Source organism: Acipenser ruthenus, chromosome 6, assembly GCF_902713425.1.
Source record: "Acipenser ruthenus chromosome 6, fAciRut3.2 maternal haplotype, whole genome shotgun sequence".
Classification (NCBI taxonomy): Eukaryota; Metazoa; Chordata; class Actinopteri; order Acipenseriformes; family Acipenseridae; genus Acipenser; species Acipenser ruthenus.
Genome location: NC_081194.1, coordinates 2,980,390 through 3,005,889, shown reverse-complemented (window position 1 = coordinate 3,005,889; position 25,500 = coordinate 2,980,390). Strand labels below are relative to the sequence as shown.

The 25,500-nt window shown below is 39.8% G+C and overlaps 1 long non-coding RNA gene across 2 annotated transcripts; it reads left to right on the top strand.

Moving 5' to 3' along the window:
• The first annotated feature begins 1,022 nt into the window (after window positions 1–1,022).
• On the top strand, window positions 1,023–3,958 carry LOC131737251 (uncharacterized). Of its 2 annotated transcripts, none has more exons than XR_009328826.1 (3): window positions 1,023–1,066; window positions 1,996–2,173; window positions 3,804–3,958. It is a non-coding gene; the product is annotated as an uncharacterized LOC131737251 (long non-coding RNA). The 2 variants fall into 2 exon arrangements; XR_009328825.1 differs by having other exon boundaries at window positions 1,028–1,066; window positions 1,948–2,173.
• The last annotated feature ends 21,542 nt before the right edge of the window (window positions 3,959–25,500 follow it).

Here is a 25,500-nt window from a genome sequence, read left to right as displayed (position 1 = left end):
AGCTCAGGTTCATGTCCTGGAAGTGGAAAGTCACCAGTCTTTACTTGGGATTCCACAGGGATCATCACATTAGCTCTGGTGTTCCTGTGGATTAGGGAGGCAAACCTGCAGGGAGTGTCTTCTTGTTGCGCTACTGGATCCTACCGGCCAGGCACTCAGTGAGATCGGTAGGAAAGTGGACCCTACCGGACAAGCATCCAGTGAGCAATCAATGATTTATTGTACCAACTATCTTAATGCAATAATGAAGCACATTATCCTCCTTATGCTGTTTAATTTGTGTCACATTCTCTGCCCCTGAAAAGTCATTGATTAATGATGGGAAACACTAACTTCCTAGAGTTGTCCTTTATCTAACAGATGTAACAGATTACTCTCCATTTACATACAACTCATCCCTCTTCAAGAAGTAACCGATTACTACCCATTTACACACAACTCATCACACTTCAAGAGATGTAACAGATTACTCTTCTTTTACACACTGCATTCCTCTGCAAGACATGTAACAGATTACTGCCCATTTACACACAACATCCCTCTTCAAGAGATATAACAGATTACTACCTATTACACACAACACCCCTCTTCAAGAAATGTAACAAATTACTCTTCTTTTACACACTGCATTCCTCTGCAAGACATGTAACAGATTACTGCCCATTTACACTCAACATCCCTCTGCAAGAGATGTAACAGATTACTCTCCATTTACACACATTTACAGTGTAGTTACCATTTAATAAAATATACTACATTTTCTTAGCACACAATTCGATGATTTCTCTCTCTCTCTCTCTCTCTCTCTCTCTCTCTCTCTCTCTCTCTCTCTCTCTCTCTCTCTCTCTCTCTCTATATATATATATATATATTGTAGCACAGCAGGGAGGGGGTTAATATCTTCCCTGCCAAAAAACAGGTTTTAATTGTTAATTATCACCTGCACCTGGCTATTATTGGTAAATTAGAGCCAGGTACAGGGTATTTAAGGAGAGCAGCCAGTCTCTGCTGTGCTGCTGTGTGAAGAGCCCAACTGTGTGTGTAATCAGTCGTATCCCTGGAAAAGGTACTGTGTGTTCTTTTTCTGTGTATTTTTGTGTTATGCCAAGTAAACGACTAAGCCGTCCTGTGAGCTAGTCAGGGACCTGCATAAGTTTAGGAAGTGCTCGAAAAGAGCTAAGTACTTGTTTTCATTTTTATTTATTTTGCTTTATTAAAAGTGCGCTCAAGCACTAAAATCATAAATTTTGTGCCTGTGTCTGTGATTTTAAGGGCGAAAACAAACCTGAGCCGTGAGGCTCCGTTACAACATATATATTGTAACATAGCAGTAAGACGTGCGCAGGCACATTTTTGTTAGTTTGTTTTATTGTTTTATTGTTTAATTAGTTTTGTTAATTGTTTTATTGTTTAATTATCCCCTGCACCTGGATAGTAATTGTAAATTAGGACCAGGTGCAGGGTTTAAGATAGGTGCAGTCAGTCTGCTCAGTGGTGGACATACCTGCAAAGATAATGCTAATCCCACTGTTATTTACCTTGATATTAAAGGTTAATAGACCTTCAATATGAAGGCCAACCCCCTATTAAGGGGCCCCCGTTGGCCTTATTTGAGAGGTTTCAGTGTATTTTACAAACTATAATCATTTAAAAAAATGAAAGCTTATAAAAAGAATATAGTATATAGTAACTCTGCAACAGATCTTTACCAGGAATGTACTGGAGCATGCAATTACTGTAGGTACTATTTTAGTACTATTTTTCTTTTCGTATATGTTGAAACAAAATCGTAATGTTTCTAAGCCTCCACGCTTCAATGAAGTTTAATATGCTTTTTACACCACAGTAAACTTTTAAAAGGTGAAAAATGGGAAGGAGCACTTAATCTGCTCTCCAAATCTCAAAAGGATTTTTTTTACTGCTGAAATTGGTGAATGCAATCAACAGGCTTTACAGTGAGGAGGGCTGAGGTGATTCTGACTCGTTGCCTGACAGGAATAAAACGTGCCAGGGATTGCTGAAAGGATAGAAGCAGTGTCTGAATGCTGCAGGACACCTGCTTAATTGAAAGAGAAATGGAGGGAGCACAGCGGGAAAGCCTGGCGAGGGTATCTGCCTGAGAGGAGAAACCTGGAGGGGGGTCCTGCTTCAGACACTCAGCTTCTCTCCTATCGTGAGTAACTGCCATTACACACTACCTGTGCACTCATCAAAGGATTGGATTTTCTATTTGTGAAGATAATAGCGTTCTTAAAGACCACCTCCACCTACAGTTCCTTCACTTTACCAAATTACATTTCAGCCATTTTCTCATTTTTAGCAATGTACATAACCTGTCAAGCTTACAGCTGACTGACATTATCGTTAGACAGAACTAAAGTGGCACCTAGTTTTCAGCAGAAATCCGTGTTTTGTGAGAATGCTCAGCTACGACGATGATCTGTCATCAGGAGAGGTTTTAGGTAGATTTCTCACTCGCACTCTCAAGTGCCTGTCCTATATATCTCACCTAAGTGCGTGTGTGTGAAGCTGAACTTTGTGAACTGTGCTTACACTCTGTTTTCCTAACAATATCTAAACACTATACATTTCTTAGCATGAGTTACAGTGTTTATGCTGAGCCTCAGTGTTCTCAAGGGTGCTTGTAATATTTGTTTAACCTTCGTCGACCCCTACAGGGTAATTTGGTTTAACTGTGGCGGTTCTTCCATAGTGAGGCTCCTAACTTTGTCATTTTGCATCCATCTCGCTTAGCTTTTTCTCCTCTGCTTTGTCTTCTCTGCCTGCCCTTCCCTCCTCTCAGAACTCTTTTGTAATCTCTCAGTAAAAGCACACACCTGCAGGGAGAGAAGAGATGGCCCTGTTTTCTTATTTCTGTGGCTACTTGGCTTGCAGTAGTTAATCTTGTGAGATGCACCAGACTGTGTTCCAAAACACCCCATCAGCACAAGCAGCGAGAAAAAGTGCCAAAGTGAAAGACCTAATGTGAAAAAAACAACACTGGATTTTACAGTTGAAATTAATTCATTTAATAATCTGCTGTAATATTTAAAAAACAATGACAAATATGAATAATCTGAGCGGCCCTAGTTATTGTATTGTGGCTGATTCTATGGTTAAAATGTAAATGCTTTTTTTCAGTCTTTTTGTTAGCAAATGCAAAAGGATAAAATCTGGTGAAGTTGTTTTTCTGTTCTTTGATGCTCTTAAAACATTAAACAGCGAGAGATTTGCATAGATTATGTTATTTCATTGCAGTGAGCATTCTTTGTGCTATACACTTATCCAAACACTCAGCTAATTTAAGTTTTTCTGAAACTGTATTTGGCTCTAGTGTGTGTTTTACTGAGAATTTAGAAAAGTTGGAGGCCTATATCTTTGTACTTGAAGCTCAAAAGCTCAATTGCACTATTGAAAGAAGGAAGGAAAAAACACATTGAAGTTACAAAACTAGAAATAAACAACTCCGGATTTAATTAAAGAGTTCATAGGTATCCTTAAAGCTGAGAGAACACAAAGCCACTTTGTGGCTTGGAACTTGGTTTCAGGAGACTGGGTTTCAGGCCATACCACGGCACACCAAGGGAGACTTGGAGTTTGATACAGCAAAGTCACCAAAACAAAGGTCTCCCGGTCTCCTGGAACCAGGTTTCAAGCAGCTGTTCCTTAAAATGTTCCTCAGCTTAAGTTGTTAGTTATCCTAAAGAAGAAATGGTGCTAATGACTGGGGTACACAGCTTGATGCATTCCCACCATTTGTAGCACTTCTTATGCTCTTGTGATCCTATGCTTATTTCTTTTAGGATGCAAGGAAGGAGCATTGCTCTCCATTTAACCCTGCTTCTCTCCACATCCCCTGGATCTTGTGCACTGCTCCTGCAATAGCCTGTCCTCTCAGCAATACCGTCAGTCCATCCCATTCTTCACGGCCAGCAGATGTTCCTTTCTATTACATTTCATGTCAGCTCTCCTCTATTGCCTCAGGCCGAGTGCCTATAATATTCAGGTTGAACATCTTTGGCAACATCATCTGTCTTTCTGCATCTGAATGATCCTGGAACTGGTCATGCAGGCAGCTTGGTGGATCAAACCCTGCATGCCATTTCAATGCAGGGCTGCAATTCTGGTGTCTGGTAGCTCAAGAACAGTTGATGCAAGTGAAAAAGAGTTTAAATAGCAAACGGATGTTTTACTCTAATTGTAATTACAGTAGTATGTTTAGCAGCCAGGGAAATAATAGCAACATGAGGGTGTTGTACATTATTGTCCCCCAACACAGGCGAGTGTGTTTCTGCTATAAGTTTTGTCACTTGTGCCCCCTATAGAACTCGCCATTGCAACCTTTACAAGCTGACTAACTGGCCCTCTTACATACAAGGCAACTGAAGCAATGGTATATGTTATCTACCGAACCTTCATTGCGAAAACGCCTGCTTACTGGTACTTGCGTAGTTTACTGGAGCACTCTTCTTTATTGTACCACTTAAGATCCAGTGATTTTATTCCCAGGGTAGCAACGGTTTTTGGTCGTCCCTCATTTCAGTTTGCAGCAGCCCATGACTCGAATGAGTTTCAGCAAAAGTTGAAATCAGAACGGTTCATATCTGAGGTTGCTTTTAGCCAACTCATTGCTCACTGACATCTCTACCTGCAAAGTTACTGCTGTTTTCCACAGCATACTTTAAGTTCTTAGGAAAACTGTTTAAAAAAAAAAAAAGACACAGCCTTTTTAATAGAGCGAATGATCTGAACTTTACATATAGGGTGTAAAAATGTATAAGATCCCACATGCAACACTGCAAGGGTTATGAATGAAGGTAAACATGGAATTAACTACTCTGTTATGCTGTATGGATGAGACCAGACCATGTTTCAAATTTTAACATTTATTAATTCCAAATACCCACATTACATTCTACATTGAACATTATTGTTTAGATGCAATCATACTAGTATTAAGAGATGGTTGGATTACCTCTAAATTACTGTACTTACGCCAAAGTCACTTCCAGCAAACTGGTTTAAAATTACACATTTTATTTGATATGATCATTGCAGTACAATAAGTGGACTCTTGTGAAAACTAGCCTCATATTAATATTGTTTAGTATCATGATTTGTGTAAAAAAGTAAAGACTTTAGTACCATCACTGTTTGTTACATGTTACATAAAATCAGGGGTGAAATTCTCAACAAACAAGTGCAGGTACTCATATGCACAGCCGGGTGTAAACATTTTAAAAATTGAGACAATTTGTGTGCCAAAGAATAAATACTTTTAAAAATTATTTGGTACACGATACATTTATGAATACAAAATAAGCCTTAAAAAATAACTGATCAATTATAACTAATTCACCATAAACAAAGGAAGCTGAAAATACTGAAAGCTTTGTATCCTCTGTAGCTGTTGTATCACTAAGTCATGTACTGTAATATAACACTCAAGTTAAACCTTAAATGACAAGTATTAAGAAATATTACACTATGCAGTAACTGCTGCAGAAAGGGAGTTTTGTTTCAAGATACAGTGCTCCCTCGATATGAGGCGGGTCTCGGGGGACACACAATATAAGAGCTATAACCAAAGAGTGTTATAAGCAGGGGAGGGGGAGGGTGTGGGGGGTCGCGGGACACATAACACACATCTGACTAAAATACAAAATAAAATAACTTCTATAATGCAGGGAGAGACAGAAACAGAAGTTAGACTGAGAAGTTACAGTTTGAACAACACCGGTACTGTATTTACTGTAGAAATATTGCATGAATCACTAGTATAGGGAATTGTGGGAGTGTTATATCCAAGGTGCATTATAATCGAGAGCCTTATAGCGAGGGAGCACTGTATCCTAAAAAAGGGATGATGTTATAAATAATGGTATTAAAAAACAACTGTGCTATGAAAAAATTATACAAAAAGATCTAAGTCAAACAATGCATAATAGGGGCTAAAATACCCCACACATGTTTTATGTAACAGGCGCTACGACTACTAATGATGTACTAGACTTGGCCATTTTAATCTCCATACTATTCTCAGCAATCATCCCCACTTTCCAGACCCTGGGTGCTCACCTACAACAGGACCTGGCCATGCTACAATAATAGCCTTGGATTAGAAGAGATATGCCTGTTTCTTTTGTATTTTGTACTTATTACTTTACCTTCAATAATATATTCTATGTGTTTCTGAGTAGATTAATTACCATGATCTATTCCATAAAAATATTTTTCCAGGCAGAAACACTATAAAAAACAAAAATGTATCCCAGGCATTGTGTTTTCTGCACAATAAACAAAGTGACAAAAGACACATTTTCATAAAGTAATATCATTACTGTGGTTTACTTCTGCCTTTTTTTTAGATGTACACGCAAGTGAAAACTCATGTTTAACTTAAATAAATTCTTCAAAATGTTTTAGAAAGGGGGGCATTGTACAAAGAAAAAACACCTCACCGTTTTGGTTTTCGTTAATTACAGAAAATACTAGGATCACAACAAAACAAAACATTGATCACTATACTTAACATGTACCTTGCAAGTTGGGCCCATGTTTGAAAAGCATGAAGCACACCTACATCTGTATCCCGATTCTGACTCGCTCACCAAAATCTGAAGCAGCAGTTTTTGTATCCTGTTTTTTTAATGTTAATCCCTACTGTCCCACATATCAAATTCTGGCAAGGTGGTAAATCAGTGCAAGGCAAAAACGCATTGTGATATTTATTTCTAATATTTATCAACTATGTAATTTATGGAGAACACTGATGTGGCTTTTTGCCTTCAAATTCACGTGCAGCAATGTTCACTTAGAATATTTCAGATAGTTTCTCTGCAGCACTAAAGAAAATAATTATTACTTCATAATAATCACAATTACTCCATACCACTGTTTTCACGTTGCACTGCTAAGGTCTTGAGCACTGACACAAAGCAAAATGGGTGGAAATTTGTGACTCAAAATAAGTCCCGGGAATTTCAGCCTTGCATAAAATGTTACATAAAATTGCCGTTGGAGTTACTATTCTTAGCAATAGGCTTCTACCACTTCATGTCTCCCTTAGTCCCTGCAAGGCTGCAACGGCACTGATATTAGTGTGCTCTAAAAACACCACGTTTTTGATGTAAGGACGAGGAACCATAGCAGTAGTTAAGATGTTTGTAGCACAAGATTGATGTGGTGACATACATGGTTTTACAGTACACTACGAAGCTGTGGAAATTATATGTTGTATCTGTGACAAATGTTAAATCTTGAAAGAGAAAATGGTCTGGCAAAATAAACCCCTGCCAGATTCAAACAAGACTGCAATCCATACTCCTTAAATGTCTTCTAACAAACAACAAAAAATAAAATACATGATCAAATAAACAAATGAAATACAGAATTACAACTATAGCTATTAAAACATCTTTCGAATAGGATATGCTATGCTGGTCCATATGGGATTGTTTTAATAAGATCTGCTGAATATGTAAAACACACTAGCTTTGGAGACCACAGAGGCCTCTTGTTCAGGTGAGAAGTGGAAACTGTTTCACTCTCCCCGACTGCGGAGGTCAACCTTCAATTGTACCACCTGAGCTGAAGCATCTTGAAGGGACTCTCTCTATTTCCCTGAACAGCTTGTAATTAGACAGGATTATAAGGCTAAAGCATAGAAATCAATCAACTCAAAGTACATCAGACTTTGCATTCTTTATTATCTTATGCCGCTAAGCTTTGGAAACAAATGTGGAAATACACTGCAATTCAAGGTCGCACACACTGTTATTTCAATTCAAGCCCTCCTAGTTCACTGCTTGCTCACTGAATACAGACACATGGATTTTGCTTCCTTTTCCATGCTGCTCTAAGAATTGGATATCTAGACCTTGCTATGAGCCAAACTTACATTTTTACCCTTTGTGACATATGCAGCTGAATTCACAGACCCTGATTAGCACTAATCTAGGGCAACGGTACCTAAGGTAACATCATGTATTAGAGTTTTCATTTTGCTCTAAGCCATGTCAAAGTCCACTAGCCCTTTCACTTCCAAACCAACACCTGAACTAAAGGCTTTCCGACACGAGGCACCATAGGCATAATTGTCAAGAGTAAGTGCCTTAAAATGTCATTTTATTTCAGGTAACACTTTACATTTAGGGCTTTTAATTACTGTGCATTTACATAGTAGTTACTTACAGTAGTAAATACATGTGTACTTACACATAATTCCACTGCTATTATGCATTGTTACAATGTACTTGATGTGTACATTTTTTTTGCACGATATATATAAGTACACATTTGTATCAGCCAAGTTCAGAGGCTGTTTTGGCACATGACTTGAATGGAATCAGGAAATATGTTCAGTGCTGGGCAGTTAACATTTTCCCATGTGTAAGATTACAATTTTGGAGTAGCAGGGGCCGGTCTAGATTAGACTATGTTTCAGTATTATGTGTAATTCTCAGTTACATGTGTTAATAATGAAATCCAATACTTTCTATATGCATATTAGACCATTCAGAATGACAGCAAACATGCTCACTAAAGTGCGCCAGGTTCATGTTTTTTTCATGTTAAGAAAGCACACTTAAATTAGCAGTAACACTCAAAAGCTGATTCTGAATATGGTTATAAGGGTCTGGAATGCTGCAGGCGCATTTGTAATTATTTAATGAAACACTAGTGCTATGTAGCACTTATTTTGTATGTTACAGTAGCTGTCCTCACGTGACTGACCAAACAATGGGCCTCATTTACGAAAGGGCGCTAAACTTAGTGCGCACGTTCATGATTGCCGTATTTACTATTCATTATTGTGCGAAATAGTGGGCATATTATGGAGCACACTGGTTTTATTGTGCCACACTATGGTAATCAGAATGAATATGTGATTTGTATGGTAATGCATGATAATGTATTTAAATGAGGCACCCTGCTCTGAATAATGAGATGACCTTCATTCACACCGTATTTACTAAAAATAGTAGTATGTGTCACACCTGCAAAGTATTAACACTGTATTATTTATATCACTTTCTTTTGTTTTGTTCACTATTTGAGTTATTGAAATATTACACATTTTTATCGTGATGTGCTCTTTTTTTGATGATCCCTGGACTTTGTTTTGTTTGAGCACTTTAATGTAAATCGCATGTTTTTTCTTAGATTTAACCAAAAAAGTCCAGATTTAGCAAACACATTCTTAAAAGTCTGAGTGTAATGGCAACTCTGCATCAGTGCCAAATCAAACCTATCAATGGGCGTGGGCTTGCATGTTAGCTTCAGATTTAGCTGGCAAAATAAATATTTTTATTTGTAAAAACACAGATTTATTTTTTTCAGATGAATTTCTTTTAATTGCTGAACGATAATTTTTTTCAAATGAATATGTTAGGCAAATGTTGAATCGGCAAGTTTTAAAAGAAAAGATTTAAGTTGCATGTATTTTTTCACAGATTTATTTGTTAGAAATGTTAGCTAAATGTTGACTTGCAAAGTGTAAAAAAATATATTTAAATTCAAAGATTTATTCATTAGAAACCCAGATTTAACATGTCAGCTAAATGTTCACTTGCTAAGTGTAAAAAAAAAAAAAAAAGATTTATACACTGCAGGGGCTTTTTATATGAAGGTGGTCACGTTTAGTCTCGGACATTATCGTGTGCATCACTAAAGGGGCGTTCACACCGGACGCAGAGCACATGCCTCCTGCTTGCGCGCCGCGCTGCAGTACTGTTCACACCAAACGTGGCAGAGTGAAGTCAGTGGGGGGTCCGTTGTTACGTCACGGCTGCAGGTACAGTGGCTTTTGGTTACCGAGCCACAAACAGTAAATGCCAGTGGGAAAATAAAACTCTTTTGACAAAACTGACAAAACAGGAGCGAAACATTATAAACATTTTTTTATAAAACCTAATTGGAACCCCCACACCACCACAATCCCCCCCCCACCTTTTGTATTCATTTTGTTTAAAACTGTTAAAATATAATAAATGTACACCAAATAAAACGTTTTGCTTTATCTTTTAAAAGTCTGTCTGCAGTTAATTTATTTATATTTTATTTCTTCCTCGCAAAGGAACCTCCTTCTTTCCCCTGATTGGCTGTTGGTAGGTTACGTCACGACGCGACGCGGCAAAAGTTGAAAATATTTGATCTCTTGCGCGCCGCTCTGCGGTGCCGCGTCCCTCTGCGGTGCCGCGTCCCTCTGCGGTGCCGCGTCCCTCTGCGGTGCCGCGTCCCTCTGCCGCTGCACGTAACCGCCTTCATTGAAAACCATTGCTTTTGCCACGCCCCTTAAAGGTGCATGCGCTATGGCATGTAAATGAGCAGTAAATTTAGATTTATTGTGTACGTTAAACTCACTACTTTATGTGCGTGCTAACTCTAAATTTAGTGCCCTTTAGTAAATGAGGCCCAATGTATTCTGCAACACATCAACTCTGCATGTCCCTGTTCCAAGTTAGAATGATCAAGATAGCCGGTCCTACAGGCAGAAAAAGGGCTGATAGTAGGCTTGATTGACAGATTACTAAGGTCTCATGAAGAGCAGCTTCAAAATCAATCATTACAAAGACTAGCAGTGCCAGTCAACAACGTAACAATACCCAAGAGATTCTGAACTCAGTTCCAAGTTGTTTGTCTCTTTTCAGAATAAGAAGGACCTGATGAATAAATGGTAAATGGCTTTGTAATTAATTTCCTGCTGTGTGTTAATCTGTAAGAAGAGATTTTGCTGAATTTTTCCACCGGCAGTTTCCCTGAAGAAGTTACTACTCAAGTCTGTGAGGAGTGATTTTGCATTCTCAAAAACAATTCTAACACCTTGCAGACATGTCAAACTGGTGCTGCGGGGCCTTTATCCTACCAGCAGTTCAATGGCGGGTTGGTTTAAGGCTTATTTGGACAGTGGTCGTAAACATTGTTACTGTGGCTTAGGAACTTCCACAATAATTGCAGTTATTTTCCCCTGAGACAAAGTACAACCTCTTTAGTCTTTAACTCTCTGAGATTGATTGCTCAACTGGAAAGCAGACCACCAGCTTTTCTGCTACGGTTAAATGACCAGTTAGCCAAAGGCAGTGTGCCACTCTATCATTAATAAAATAAATTCTTCTGCAACTAATTCCAGAATCCATGGGGTAGACCGGGTGACAGCTAGTATCAGCAGGCCCACAAAAGCCTATTTTCAAATAGCTTAATAAGATTTACTTGTAATAGGGCAGAGAAAAGATTGGATTTGTTTGGAATACTGGTAGCGGATATTATAAGGGCAAACTGACTTTCTTTAAGCCCCTGTAAAAACGAAAAGCATTTGAATGGGACTCAGTGCAGTCTTTAATTTATTAAATTAGAATATTGATGTCTTTACGCAGGGGTTTGTTTTTAAAAGAGCGCATATCAGTTGTGGTGATGACTAACAATGCTGTTATCAGGCTGCAGTAATTCCTTATTAGAATGTTGTTGCACAGTAGGCTGTAATGTGGCAAGGTTATCCCCATAAGCTGATGATATGAACATGCATAAACCTTATCTATCGGTCCACAGCTGCTGTAATGATGTTGCTGCCATCTGCACCTGTTTGTTTGCATTAAGAATCTCAATGAAAAAGAAAATTAAGTTCAATTCAGAGATCGAGGCAGCAATCTGATAGGTGGATGGACTTAAAATGAATGCATAAATGTTTTAAAACAGTTTGATCCAGCATCTCGTATTCTGGATTGACAGGAGCAACTCTCAATGGAGGTGTGACCTCCGATTGCTATCTGAAGTCAACCAGAGTGCATGACCCTCTCTGGCAGGGCAATGTGGCTGTAAAAGGGTGCAGAGGTAAGCTAGGGAGGAAGAGGAGCATTGATGCCAAATATGTTTTTCAAAGGCTAAGATGTGTTTTTTTTTTTATCAAAGTGATGCGCTTCAGAATTGGGGTGGCTAAATTCAACTTTGACCAAGGCATTTCTACATAGAGTAGAGAAATGAAGGAAATGAAGTCAATTGCAGTGATGGAGTCCAGTGACATGTTTTATGCTTTATTAGAGGTTAAAAAAGATGAGCATTGACTTTTATAGCTAAAGCAAACCCTGCTGTGTGAGGCATTAGTGAGAGTGAGAGTGAATTACATTGTGCTACTAATACAAAGCTGCCTGTCATATAATGGAATCCAATATATCACGCTACTGTACCATGTCAAAATCAAAGCTGCCTCTCATATGATGGAATCCAATATATCACACTACTGTACCATGTCAAAATCAAAGCTGCCTGTCATATGATGGAATCCAATATATCACACTACTGTACCATGTCAAAATCAAAGCTGCCTGTCATATGATGGAATCCAATATATCACACTACTGTACCATGTCAAAATCAAAGCTGCCTGTCATATAATGGAATCCAATATATCACACTACTGTACCATGTCAAAATCAAAGCTGCCTGTCATATAATGGAATCCAATATATCACACTACTGTACCATGTCAAAATCAAAGCTGCCTGTCATATAATGGAATCCAATATATCACACTACTGTACCATGTCAAAATCAAAGCTGCCTCTCATATGATGGAATCCAATATATCACACTACTGTACCATGTCAAAATCAAAGCTGCCTCTCATATGATGGAATCCAATATATCACGCTACTGTACCATGTCAAAATCAAAGCTGCCTCTCATATGATGGAATCCAATATATCACACTACTGTTCCAAAGCAGGCTCTCCAATTCACTGAACGGTTTAGCGGGGAAAAGTGTCAGGGGGTCACTTGGTGGCTCTAGTTTTCACAAATATTATAATCGTACATTAGTGTAACAGGATAGCATCAAGAATGAGACTCGGAGGCTAGAAACTGCAGTTTAAAGCACTGTTGTGCACATTTAAACAAAAACTGGAATAAACAGGCACAAGGGCCAAAATTAAAGGTTTAAACAAAACAAAACAATACAAAATGCGACTGCAGCCTTCACTAGACTTCCAAGCACAGTATACACAGTTCAAACTCAGGTCATGCTCTCTTACACACCAACCCCCTAAACAAAAGGTTTTTTGCCTAATTAACCATTAATCATTCAATTGTTTATGGCAGGGAGGATTTTAATTCCCTCCCTGCCAAACCTATATTCCCAACACACACACAAATATACAATGATCCTTATAGTGGGAAACAACAAACGATCATTGTTGCAGGAGGGAGCTTGATTTGAATTTACTGTGTTTATTATTATTATTATTATTATTATTATTATTATTATTATTATTATTATTATTATTATTATTATTATTTATTTCTTAGCAGACGCCCTTATTCAGGGTGACTTACAATTGTTACAAGATATCACATTATTTTTACATACAATTACATTATTTTTTACATACAATTACCCATTTATACAGCTGGGTTTTTACTGGAGCAATCTAGGTAAAGTACCTTGCTCAAGGGTACAGTAGCAGTGTCCCCCATCTGGGATTGAACCCATGACCCTCCAGTCAAGAGTCCAGAGCCCTAACCACTACTTCACACTGCTATAAGAGAAATTGTCTTGGCAAATGATTTAGTAAAAGTTTAAAAAAGGTATTCTCGAGGTGACTAATGACCCAGGTGTATAGAAATATCAAAGCAACTTGATTACGATAAAACATGTTGCTGTGAACGATATGGGATATAGCAAAGGTACCGCCTTTCTTGTATACACTGGAGAGTGATCTGTAAAACTTTCAAACTTGCTCCAGGAGTTTACATATTTGATCATATTTGCAGGCATTAATTAACCTGATGTGTAATTGGAAAGCATAAGGTCATGCTGTGAATAATACATTTTATATAATTAAGTTTGCGAATAGGGAAATAACAGGAGTAACAAGTGCATTTACTAAGTAAACTACTATGTAAATACACAGTAATTGACCTTACGCTGGTGATGTAATTCGACCAATCACAGCGCTAGTTCAAAGAACATGTGTTCCGTGGTCTGACAAACAAACAAAGAAGTGCCATAGAAATACACTGAGATGCCAGCCAGACTATCAATTAAATCGTTGATTGTATCTATAAAATGGTAAAACGATGTGCATGTGGTACACAAGGTAACCCGAGAGGATTCAAGGGGTGAGGTTCATCCCTTTACCAAAACCAAGGTCGCAAAAAGAAAAATGCCAGCTTTGGGAAAAAAAGAATAAATCAAGGCCCATATTTCTGGTGTCCCTTCTTTGATTTAGGTAGCTGGATATGTTAAAATAATGTATTTAAAATATAATCTCTTAATATGACAAACTTTAAAAGGTATATAGAGATTACACAGTAATACATTTGAAAGCGCAGGAAGGACTAGACGTTTACAAACTAAATATTAATAAGATTTTATTATTTATAGATTTTCATACATTTTTTTACTTTTCGACCACAGTAAATTACAGTATGTTAAGTGAGATAACGTAACATCTGTTTTGTAATTTATTTATTAATAAGGTTTAATATGCAAGGTTTTGAAGTACGAAATGAATAAACCTTGAATAGAGACATCTAGCTACAATATTAAAATTATTACAACACAACGGGAATTAATTCAAATGTAATTTACTTATCACTAGAAAACGATTTGATTTCTTACCTGGCTTTACAACTGCATTGTGCGTTTTTAACTGAACTCGCTACACACAATTATTTTGTGTCCCATTTTTTTCTGCCTTATTAAAACAAATGTGGACAATAAGGCAAAAAACTGGGAGAGAAAGTCGACGGGATGTCAAGTAAAGAAGCCTTCTCCGGAGTCATTTTGCGGTTTGTTTGTCAGACCTAGCAACAGTAACTAAGGTGGACGGAGTCCCCGCACAAGGTCAATTAGAGGGCACTTAATGTAAAGAGCTACCCATTCCTTATATTGGTAAGCCATTTAAACACAAGAATCTGGTAATGGCTGTTTCAGTGTGGTATTACCCAGCATTGTTATTGAGTGAGCTTTAAAGCCAGGGTGCTACAATCGCAGAATTCTGTACATCTCATGCAGTTATCTAAGAATTATGTCTTTTAAGATCTACCACTTAATGTACTTTGTCATAAAGGATCCTAAAACATACTTGTAAAGCAAGCGTTGCTGACATATCAGTTGTATTTAATCTTGTGGTTATCAGATCCATGTCATTGATCTGTTTCGCTGAGCTGCTTTAGTATCTGTGGCAGATCCTTGGGGTCTTTTTCTGGCCGTTATTAATTTAGACTTTATATAAAACTAGGCTGCTTCTATTACAGGCTACTTTTGAATTAGGACACACACGCCACAACATCAAATCATAGCCCATTTCCAGTCAAATTAGTGTACACAATTTTACAGAATTAAATGAGTTGGCGAACTTCAAAGAGTTTTTATGTTTTGTTTTGTTTTGTATATGTTGTAAATAATAATAATAATAATAATAATAATAATAATAATAATAATACTAGGCACAGTACAAGGAAAAGTCAGTTCAGTTTTATTCTTCAAATGCCCCTGGCTTTTTCGAGATGTGTCTGATTGTGTTCCACTGCAGTGGCCAGTAAAGAAGTCACTCTAATTACACTGCAAAATACATTGTAATAACATAGTAATTACACTGTGTAGTTACAATGCAATAACATGCTTAATTACAAGATGAAAAATAATGGCAGTTGCTAACATCTTTTGTAATTATACTTTACACATGGATTGTGTATTCACAATGGAAATACTATGTTACCACACATGCAATTAAAGTGTATTTAGTGACACTTAAAGTAAAGTGTTACTAAAATAACTTCAAATGAATACATTCATTAGGAACGGATGGAGGGCAAAGGGGAACCTAAATGTTATTAAATCGTGATGAATTAAAAGGGTTGAATTAAAAATGAAACACTGCAGAACTCAGAGGAAGTGCATAAGATATTTAAGAGTTATTTATGGGGTGTTCAGCCGGAATTCTGATAATCACTTGTTTCCTTCCTGAAACATACCTTTTATCACTTGCAGAATACATACAATGTACCAGCGCTGCACCCTTTGTGCTCAAGCTTCAGTATTTAAAGTTGTGAATCACAGAACCACCACAGTGTCTTTGTTAACTGATCAGCTGATACAGCATGCAGGCTTCTAACCTCAGAAGCTCAGTTTCTTTGTTTTGACAGACTGCATGTATGCATTACACCCCATTGACTGTCTCAGATCTGAATAATGTTTTGTAAAAGCTGACACAAAGACACACAGGTACTTGCAGGTGATAAGCACCAGTGCGTCATTTTTATTGAAACCAAAATAAATACAAAGGGTTGACAAAAACACTGCTCACAGAACAAAAATAAAAATTAAAACAAAACAAAATCATGAACACTGACACCAAACAAACAAGTACCATGCTGGTGCTTCCAGCACACGTGGCAATTGTTATCACTTTACTTTCTCTTTCGTTTTTCTCGGTCTCCTCTCTGTACACCCACCAAGACCAGCAAAAGCTGCAGGGTTTTTATACATGTGACCATCTCCGAATTAACAATAAATTATTCAATCCGGAGATGGTCACATTCCACATGAGTTTAGTGGATGGGGGTTTAACCCCATCCATGCTGCAAAATAATAACCAACAAAAACACTTGATTTTAAATAAACAAAATATATTCAAATCATAACAAAACAACACACAAACCATTATTTTAAATACACACAAAACAATGCATTGAATCACCAATTCTTAAACCCCAAAATAATAAATTTAAAGCCCAATACACCACAATACATTTATTTACAAGCAGGGCTTTACCCTGTCCCCTCTAATTATGTGCCGGGCATTTCTTCTGCCCTGTCACAGGTGGATATAATGTACAACACCAAATATATATGTTAAGTTTACACCACTGAGGCCTTAAGAATGAAATGACGTGATAATGTACATTGGATTAACAATGGCACATAAGTGCCCCTTTCAAACATACATTGCCAGGTCTGCTGATCCCCTAGTGAATTACCTCTGGAATCCCACCTACAGCTGACTTACTCATTGTAGGAGAACTCATACATATAGATTGAGGCTATAGTACAGTAGTTGCCTTGGGGACAAAGGCCAAATTCAATTACTGCATGAACATGGCAGAGGACAGAACTGCTGAGCTACCTGTTTATTAGCAGTAATCTGATACAATCACAACACTTACTGCTAACTTTTATTCAACACCTGTCTAGTTCTGTATGCTTTTCAATAATGTTCTGACATCAAGCATATTACAATGATATAATGCATATCCTTCCAGACTAATAACTCAGCCCACTACACAGAGACTCCCACTCGATCACGGTGACCACACACACAATCGACCAGCCCTCAAACCCTTGCACAGCACGCAGACAAACACTGGGGAAGACATACAGAACAAGGGGGAACAAATGCACTTTAACTATTTACAGAAAAGTTGTTTTTTACAACAAGAACAGTCCGAAGTCCCACAGTCCCTTGTGGCAACTATTTCCATGCTGTCTTCGGCAGGCCAGCCTATGCTTGCTGCGCTGTATCCATGGACAGACAGCGCCGCAGTGAATGCACAGCCCGATACAATATATATAGACTGAAGTGAAAATATAAATACTCCTTTTTCTGTTGCATCCTGGATGGTTAAAAGACCTGCTGAATATGTGTAATGAGATTGCTGATATGTGTGTGTGTGTGTGTGTGTGTGTGTGTGTGTGTTTCAGCACTCCTGGGCTACTACGGCAGAGCTGCGGATTAGCTGAAAAAGGCACAGTGTGTTATCTTTTCAAACAGACACATTACTCTGCAGTTCTTCCACTATTATATCCTTTTGGGAATTGAATGAATAAATATCATGTTCTTCATTAATGCGATGGGCCACGGGATGGAGAGATAATAAAAAGGCTGCTCTTTGAATCTGATGGATTGCTTAAACTCATTACTACGCCTCAGATGACAGATGATAACAACCTTGAATCCCTTTTTGTCGGGTCAAAGAGAGAGATTTACAATCAGTCTGATGAAGAGAAAAGCGATGAACTTTAAACCATTGTTACTGATAGTCATTCGGTTTGAAGATTCATATCCTTTCTGTTGGTTTTTTACATGGATCCAAATTTTTCACTGCGACACCCAGTAACAAATAGAGTGAGTCATTTATTGATATAGTCGTCTTGAGTCCTTGTGGCTTTGAGCTTGATATTCATGAAGTTGTATGACCTTTTACAGGTGTCTGCCATGCCACCCTTATAATGATAACATTAACCCTTAATTTCCTGATTTCAATGCCTTTTGGCTTTGTCATCAACAAAAATATACTTTAAGCTCTTGCCAAGCAGAGTTTTAGTGAACTTTTGCATTTAACAGGAAGATATGATTAGTTCCTGTATCAGCATTGACTGGTGGATTTATTTCATCATTTCAGAATGTATTGGGTGACAGGTACTACAGTTGCTACAGCAAGCGTGAGTGACACCAAGCCAATCAAAGTCGGGGCAGGGATTGATGGGCACTGAAAATCTTTTCTGTTTTCTCCCAAACAAACGCCATTTGGAGAGCAGACATCCCACACAGAGCTTTGAAAGGGTGAACATTCTCCCAAACAAACTTTATTCGAGTACAGACATCGCACACAGAGCTTTGAAAGGGTGAACATTCTCCCAAACAAACTTTATTCGAGCACAGACATCGCACACAGAGCTTTGAAAGGGTGAACATTCTCCCAAACAAACTTTATTCAGAGCACAGACATCGCACACAGAGCTTTGAAAGGGTGAACATTCTCCCAAACAAACTTTATTCGGAGCACTGACATCGCACACAGAGCTTTGAAAGGGTGAACATTCTCCCAAACAAACTTTATTCAGAGCACAGACATCGCACACAGAGTTTTGAAAGGGTGAACATTCTCCCAAACAAACTTTATTCGGAGCACAGACATCGCACACAGAGCTTTGAAAGGGTGAACATTCTCCCAAACAAACTTTATTCGGAGCACAGACATCGCACACAGAGCTTTGAAAGGGTGAACATTCTCCCAAACAAACGTCATTTGGAGCACAGACATCGCATAAGAAAGGTTCTACTTTACACATAATTGTAGTTTAGCCAAGACTCATTCCTGAAAGTCTGGCTCACGTATTATGAATAATATTTATACACGCTATTGGAGCAATAAAAACATTTGTTTTACTTTCATTGAAAAAGGGTGGTGTGTCACATCATTACAATAATAGCATTTAAACAAAATATTCTGAACGGGTTCAGAACAAAAAAGGCATGCTGTTTTATTTATATAGAAAGGTTTAAATAGAAATGAATATTAGATTGTGTGGCAGGATGGCTTGCAGTGGTGAGGTGTGGTGACATCATGGACCAGGAAGTAACTTAACCAAAACAGTGGATGGGCGGGTGAAGCTGAATGCAACGGCACTCAGCGTGGATTTATTAAATAAATAAACCAAAAACAAAAGATTTAAACAATAACAAAACACAAAACAAAAAGGCGCGATGGCCAAACAAACAGAAACAAGTATATTTTTAAATATAGCAATTGTTCTTTTTATATTCTCCTCGCTCTCTCGTACTCTCCTCTCTACACTCAACCCTGCAGCACGGACAGCTGCAGGTTCTTATACTCTGGACGAGGGGTTAACTAGCTGTTAATTATCTTATTACCCCTTGGCCACAGTCTGCACGCGTTTGGTAAGGATGCGGGACTGTCAGCTAGTTAAATAATCAGTATCTGATCAGCCACACATCCTCACAGGGTTTTAAATTATAAATAATAAGAAATAATACAAATAATAATGAATAGGGGCAGGACACTCTGCCACACATGCCCCCTCTTGTGCGCAGCACACATGGCCTTTTCAGCCACCTCCCCCCTTAGTCCCCAAATTCCCGGCCCAGGAACAGGGGCAGCAATGGGCCAAAGGTGGCGGCCACGGTGGGATGTCCTCCTCCCACCCAAACAGCCGTAGCGTTCCGATGGCCCTCGCACAGGCCGGCTCCTCTGGCCAAAAAAATTTTGGGGGTGGTCTCCAGACCTGCCCCCCCTTCTTCATGGCCGGCAGCTCCCCTCCGTGGGGCTCCGGCCACCCTTTCTCCTGCAGCGAAAGTGCGGCTGGGGAATCTGGTCTTCTGACCTCCCCCCCCTTCTTCGTGGCCGGCAGCTGCCCTTCATGGGGCTCCAGCCACAGTATTTCCTGCCGCGAAAGTGCGGCTTGGGGAGCTGGTCTCCTGACCTCCCCCCCCTTCTTCGTGGCCGGCAGCTCCCCTTCATGAGGTTCCAGCCATAGTATTACCTGCTGCATGGCAGGACTGGTAGCGACCCCAGGCAAAACAGGACCCTCGGGAGGCGACAGCAGCAGCTGCAGACCCTCGGCAGGCAACGGCAGCAGCAGCGGACCCTCGGGAGGTGACGGCAGCAGCAGCGGACCCACGGGAGGTGAACTCGGGAGGGGAGCCCGTGGCCATGGAGGCGGCAGCGGGAGCTCCACTTCTCCCTCGTACCCTGTAACTTGTGGCTCTCCAGGCGATGCGGAGCAACAGGCAGCCCCAGGCGATACGGAGCAACAGGCAGCCCCAGGCAATGCGGAGCAACAGGCAGCCCCAGGCAATGCAGAGCAACAGGCAGCCCCAGGCGATGCGGAGCAACAGGCAGCCCCAGGCGATGCGGAGCAACAGGCAGCCCCAGGCGATGCGGAGCAACAGGCAGCCCCAGGCGATGCGGAGCAACAGGCAGCCCCAGGCGATGCGGAGCAACAGGCAGCCCCAGGCGATGCGGAGCAACAGGCAGCCCCAGGCGATGCGAAGCAGGCATCCTTGGGCGGTGCGAAGCAGGCATCCTTGGGCGGTGTGAGGCAGGGCAGGAGCAGTCCTTCCCATGATGGTGGATGTGGAATCAGCAGGTATTCACCCTCTGCTGGTGGAGCTGGGAGCGGCAAGCAGTCCTCCCACGGTGGTTGAGGCGGAACCAGCAGGTATTCACCCTCTGCTGATGGAGGTGGGAGGGGCAAGCAATCCTCCCACGGCGGTTGAGGCGGAACCAGCAGGCATTCACCCTCTGCTGGTGGAGCTGGGAGCGGTAAGCTGTCCTCCCATGGCGCTTGAGGCGGAACCAGCAGGTATTCACCCTCTGCTGGTGGAGGTGGGAGGGGCAAGCATTCCTCCCACGGCGGCTGAGGTGGAACCAGCAGGTATCCACCCTCTGCTGGTGGAGGTGGCAGAGGCAGGAGCAGCTCTCGCTGCTCTGCTCCTGGTGGTGGAGGTGGTGGAGGCAGAGGCAGCTCCCGCTGCTCTGCTCCTGGTGTGGAAGTGGATCCTCATCCTCACAGGGTTTTAAATTATAAATAATAAGAAATACGCTGCGCTGTTATCTGTGCCGCAAACAATTACATCATTAACTATACATGAAATTACATCACAAACACAATTTTAAATCTATTTAAAATAGATTTAAATAGAAATAAATGAGTGTAGTTACCATGGCAGCAAAAGCCTATAAATACCTCCACTGCTTGTTTTCAAACACACTTTCCCTTGACAAACCTATGTTTAACATACTGAAATGTTGGGACGTTTGCTCTTTTGAGCAAAAACTTTTATACAATAGGGGAAATCTTTACAGTTATCAATACATACTTTAAAAAAAATATTTTCATAACTCATGAGTTAAACTGTGTGAATCTGACTGTGTGTCCTCGTGAATTCTGCAGCCCACCTTTCCAAAAATGTTCAGAAAAATTTTCTCCTCCACCTCCCCAACCACCATTAAAAAGCTGCAGGCTTTAAGGCAGGACGACTTACAGTCGCCACCTATTGATTTGCTCCAGCATTGACAAAAGCACATAGCATTTAATTGGATCCCACTTAAACTGTTCCATAAAGACAGTAATAGTGCTTTTCTTGAAGATGAACACAAAATATAATAATAATGATTATTATTAATAATTTTGAATGACCTTTGCTGGTGCAACAGTGTTTGCCACTCCTCCTATTTTTGTGTTGTCTGCAAATTTAACATTTGCTTACTATACCAGAATCTAAGTCATTAATGTAGATTAGGAAGAGCAGAGGACCTAATATTGATCCCTGTGATACTCCACTGGTTACCTTGCTCCATTTTATCCTTGTGAGAGGGGAGGGATCTGGACTGGCCTTCAGGCGCATGCGTGAGCTTTCAGGCAATGTCTTGTTGACAGGAGTCAGTTGTGAAGAAATCGGCTGACGCTCTGTCATTGGCTGGGGGGTGGGACTATACAGGGTGAATGACTGAATAAAAGGGCACTGTTTTGTATCCTCTCTGCCTCTTACAGGAAGTATAGTGGAGCGTGACTTCATGGCGGAATCCTGATACTCTGAAGGGAAACTGGAAACTCTGGAGCGGCAACTCCAGCGTGAGACACACAGACCCGGTGGTGCAAGCAAGCCACGCACCGCTTATTTCCTTGTCACTATCTTAGATAGTTAGCTTAGCGGGACTGAGCCGTCCCACATTGTGTAAGAGAGGATATTGAGCAGTGCCTGTTTCTCTGGGCTTCTACCGCTAGAGGGAGCAATGAGCCACCTGCACACTTTATTTGTAGTTTTTCCTTAAAGTGTTTTGTTTTCCTTTTTCCTTTCACCTTTTACTTATTTGTTTTTGGTTTACACACCTGCGTGTGTGTTGTATGAAGACGGGGCACAATACCATTGCTGGTAGAATGCCACCGAACTGTCACAGAAGCACCTTATTATAGTTTGCATAAGTTTACATATAATAGAAGTCAGGCTTATTGGTCTGTAGTTACCTGGTTTGGTTTTGGCTCCCTTTTTGTGGATTGTTATTACGTTTGCTATTTTCCAGTCTGTCGGTACAACCCTTGTGTTAAGAGACTGTTGCATGATCTTGGTTAGCGGTTTGTAAATAACTTCTTTCATTTCTTTGAATACTATTGGGAGGATCTCATTCGGTCCAGGGGATTTGTTTATTTTAAGAGCTCCTAGTCCCTTTAACACTTTATGCTCCTAACACTCTGTTATGCTCCTCTATTTTACTCCAATCTACTTCTGTTAGTCTCAGTTTCATTCCTTCATAGTTTGCCTTCCTAAAATTGTAAACCTTAGCTTTAGTCATTACTTTTGGGGTTTTAAAAAACACTTCAAATGAGACCATGTTGTGGTCTGAGTTTGCCAATGGCTCTCTGACCTCTGTTTTAGTTATTCAGTCTTCGTTATTTGAAAAGACTAAATCAAGGCATGCCTCCCCTCTAGTTGGTGCATTGACAAATTGTGTTAGGAAGCAGTCATTTGTCATTTCCACCATTTCAATTTTGTCTGTCGTACTCCCCACTGGGTTTTCCCATTTTATATGGGGGAAGTTGAAATCCCCCATTAAATCATCTCCTGATCACTCGTTTTATCACCAAACTCCTCAATAATGCAATCCAAGTCATTATTTTATTACTATAACATCTCAAAAAGCTCTGCAAAGGTCAGTGATATTCTTTGAGCTCTGGATGCAAAAGCAGCTATCTTGTTTGTTTATGCCCGTGTTAGGTCTGTGGTGCAGGGATAATGTGTGTTGCTCAGATCCGGCCCTTTTTTTCGGCTTCTCTCAGCTCCTATCGGTCTCACTCGGCCATTGAAAGGTTTTCTCGACTTTTTCTGGAGAAAAAACGACTAGAGACCTGTGCTTGATCTCTTTTTGATGATGTCGGTCAGGGTCCGACATCGGACCGGAAAGGGACAATTGTAGTGCCGGACCTGGTCCGACATAGTGCTTCAACATTAAGTACCCTATAAAGCAAGCATTGTACTTGTGTAAAACTCATACTTGGAAAAACGACCATGCTCATTGCAGATACTTGCTTTATATCGTTACTTGTCACACCCCTAATGCAACTAATATTTTGAATACCCGAGATACAAAATGAGTGCAATATTAAAGAGGTTATAAATAACAAACAAGAGGAGAAACATAACAGCAAGTACATGGCTTGTTTAGGTAATGAATGAACAAATTACTGGAGCAGCACTTTAATGTTAACAGGGGCAGCATTCCTGCTGTTTGCAGCGCTGTAGGTACTGAACATAAAACTAAAGTTATTAATGATAGCATTTAGACCTTATCATCCTACGGAATATGTCAGGGCTTTTTTAACAAGCGAGATTGTTAACTATTTTAAAGCAAGCTCTTGTGACATTGGAAACATCTTACACAGCCAATGGTGCAGAGGTTATGTATTCACAAATCCCCAAAGCCAATCAAAAAGACTCTCCAAGGCAGCAGCATGGTCTTGAGGTGATGTTTGAAACTCAGACTGTCAGGCAGGAACAGGCAGCTTGTGGAGCAGAGGTCCTGTTCATAACGTATGGTCATGGATCACAGGACAAGCATCTGCTGCAGGTACCCAAAACAAACAGCAGCTGCTTATAAGGAGGCAATGAATACAAGAGATATAATTCAAACTCATGAGAATACAGTATATACTTTTCAGATCAATTTCACAGCTCTGTACATTGTGGTGTGTGCAAGTCTTGATGTGTATGACATGTTTAAGGGTTTGTTTACAGGGGATATGTAATGGGCTGAATGAGTTGTTATTAAGATTAAATAACAAGTGTTTAAAGACCATATAGTCTCAAGGGACTTATAAATAGGGCCACGGAAAATTCACAATTTCACAGAATTCGTGTTGACTGCCTACCGTGAAAAATGTCAATAGTGTTGATTTCTGGGTGAGGTCTGAAATCAGATTCCCAAACATGGCAAAAATTGCACGCTGCTTTTTGTCAATTCCACCAAACTCTGTGGATGCAGAATGAGCAGTTTCCGCATATGGACAGGTTTTTACACCACAAAGACAAACCATGAGTGTTGAAACTGCAACAAGATGCACAATGCTGGCCTTCAACAAATAACTAGTTTTCTGCTCACGGGCCAGATAATTATTGTGTGTGTGTGTGTGGTGTGTGGTGCATGTGTGTGTGTGTGAGCGTGCTTGCATGTGTGTGTGTGTGTGTGTGTGCATGCGTGTGCGTGTGTGTGTGTGTGTGTCTGTGTACACAACACGTTAGATGGATAAAAGGTTGCATACAATTTTTTCTTGTTTTTCTTGTTCTTGTTCTTCATATTATTTTGTATAGGTTGATTCGCTCAAGTAGCACGATGTTATGTGGTTTTAAAACGTCATATATAATTTAGTGTGTGTAAAGAAAAACACAAAATTTTGGTTTTGTCACTTGCACTTAACCCTGTTTTAAACATTTTGTTTTTCACAGTCAGCATAACGCTATACAACACAGTCTGTTTAATTACTGTATGAACATAGCCTAAGTTTCAAATGTTTACAAAACTCGACAATGTTACAGAATTTGTGATTCAAACTTGTTTTGTTTTGATCAGTTTTGTCTGCTTGTTACTTTTTTCAGCCAACACATTTAAACAACCCTTGTTTTAAACGTTGCAATGTAAATGTTGACTCAGTAGCTACCATTAAATGTTTCAACCTCAGTGATTTTCTTTGATGCACTATTAATT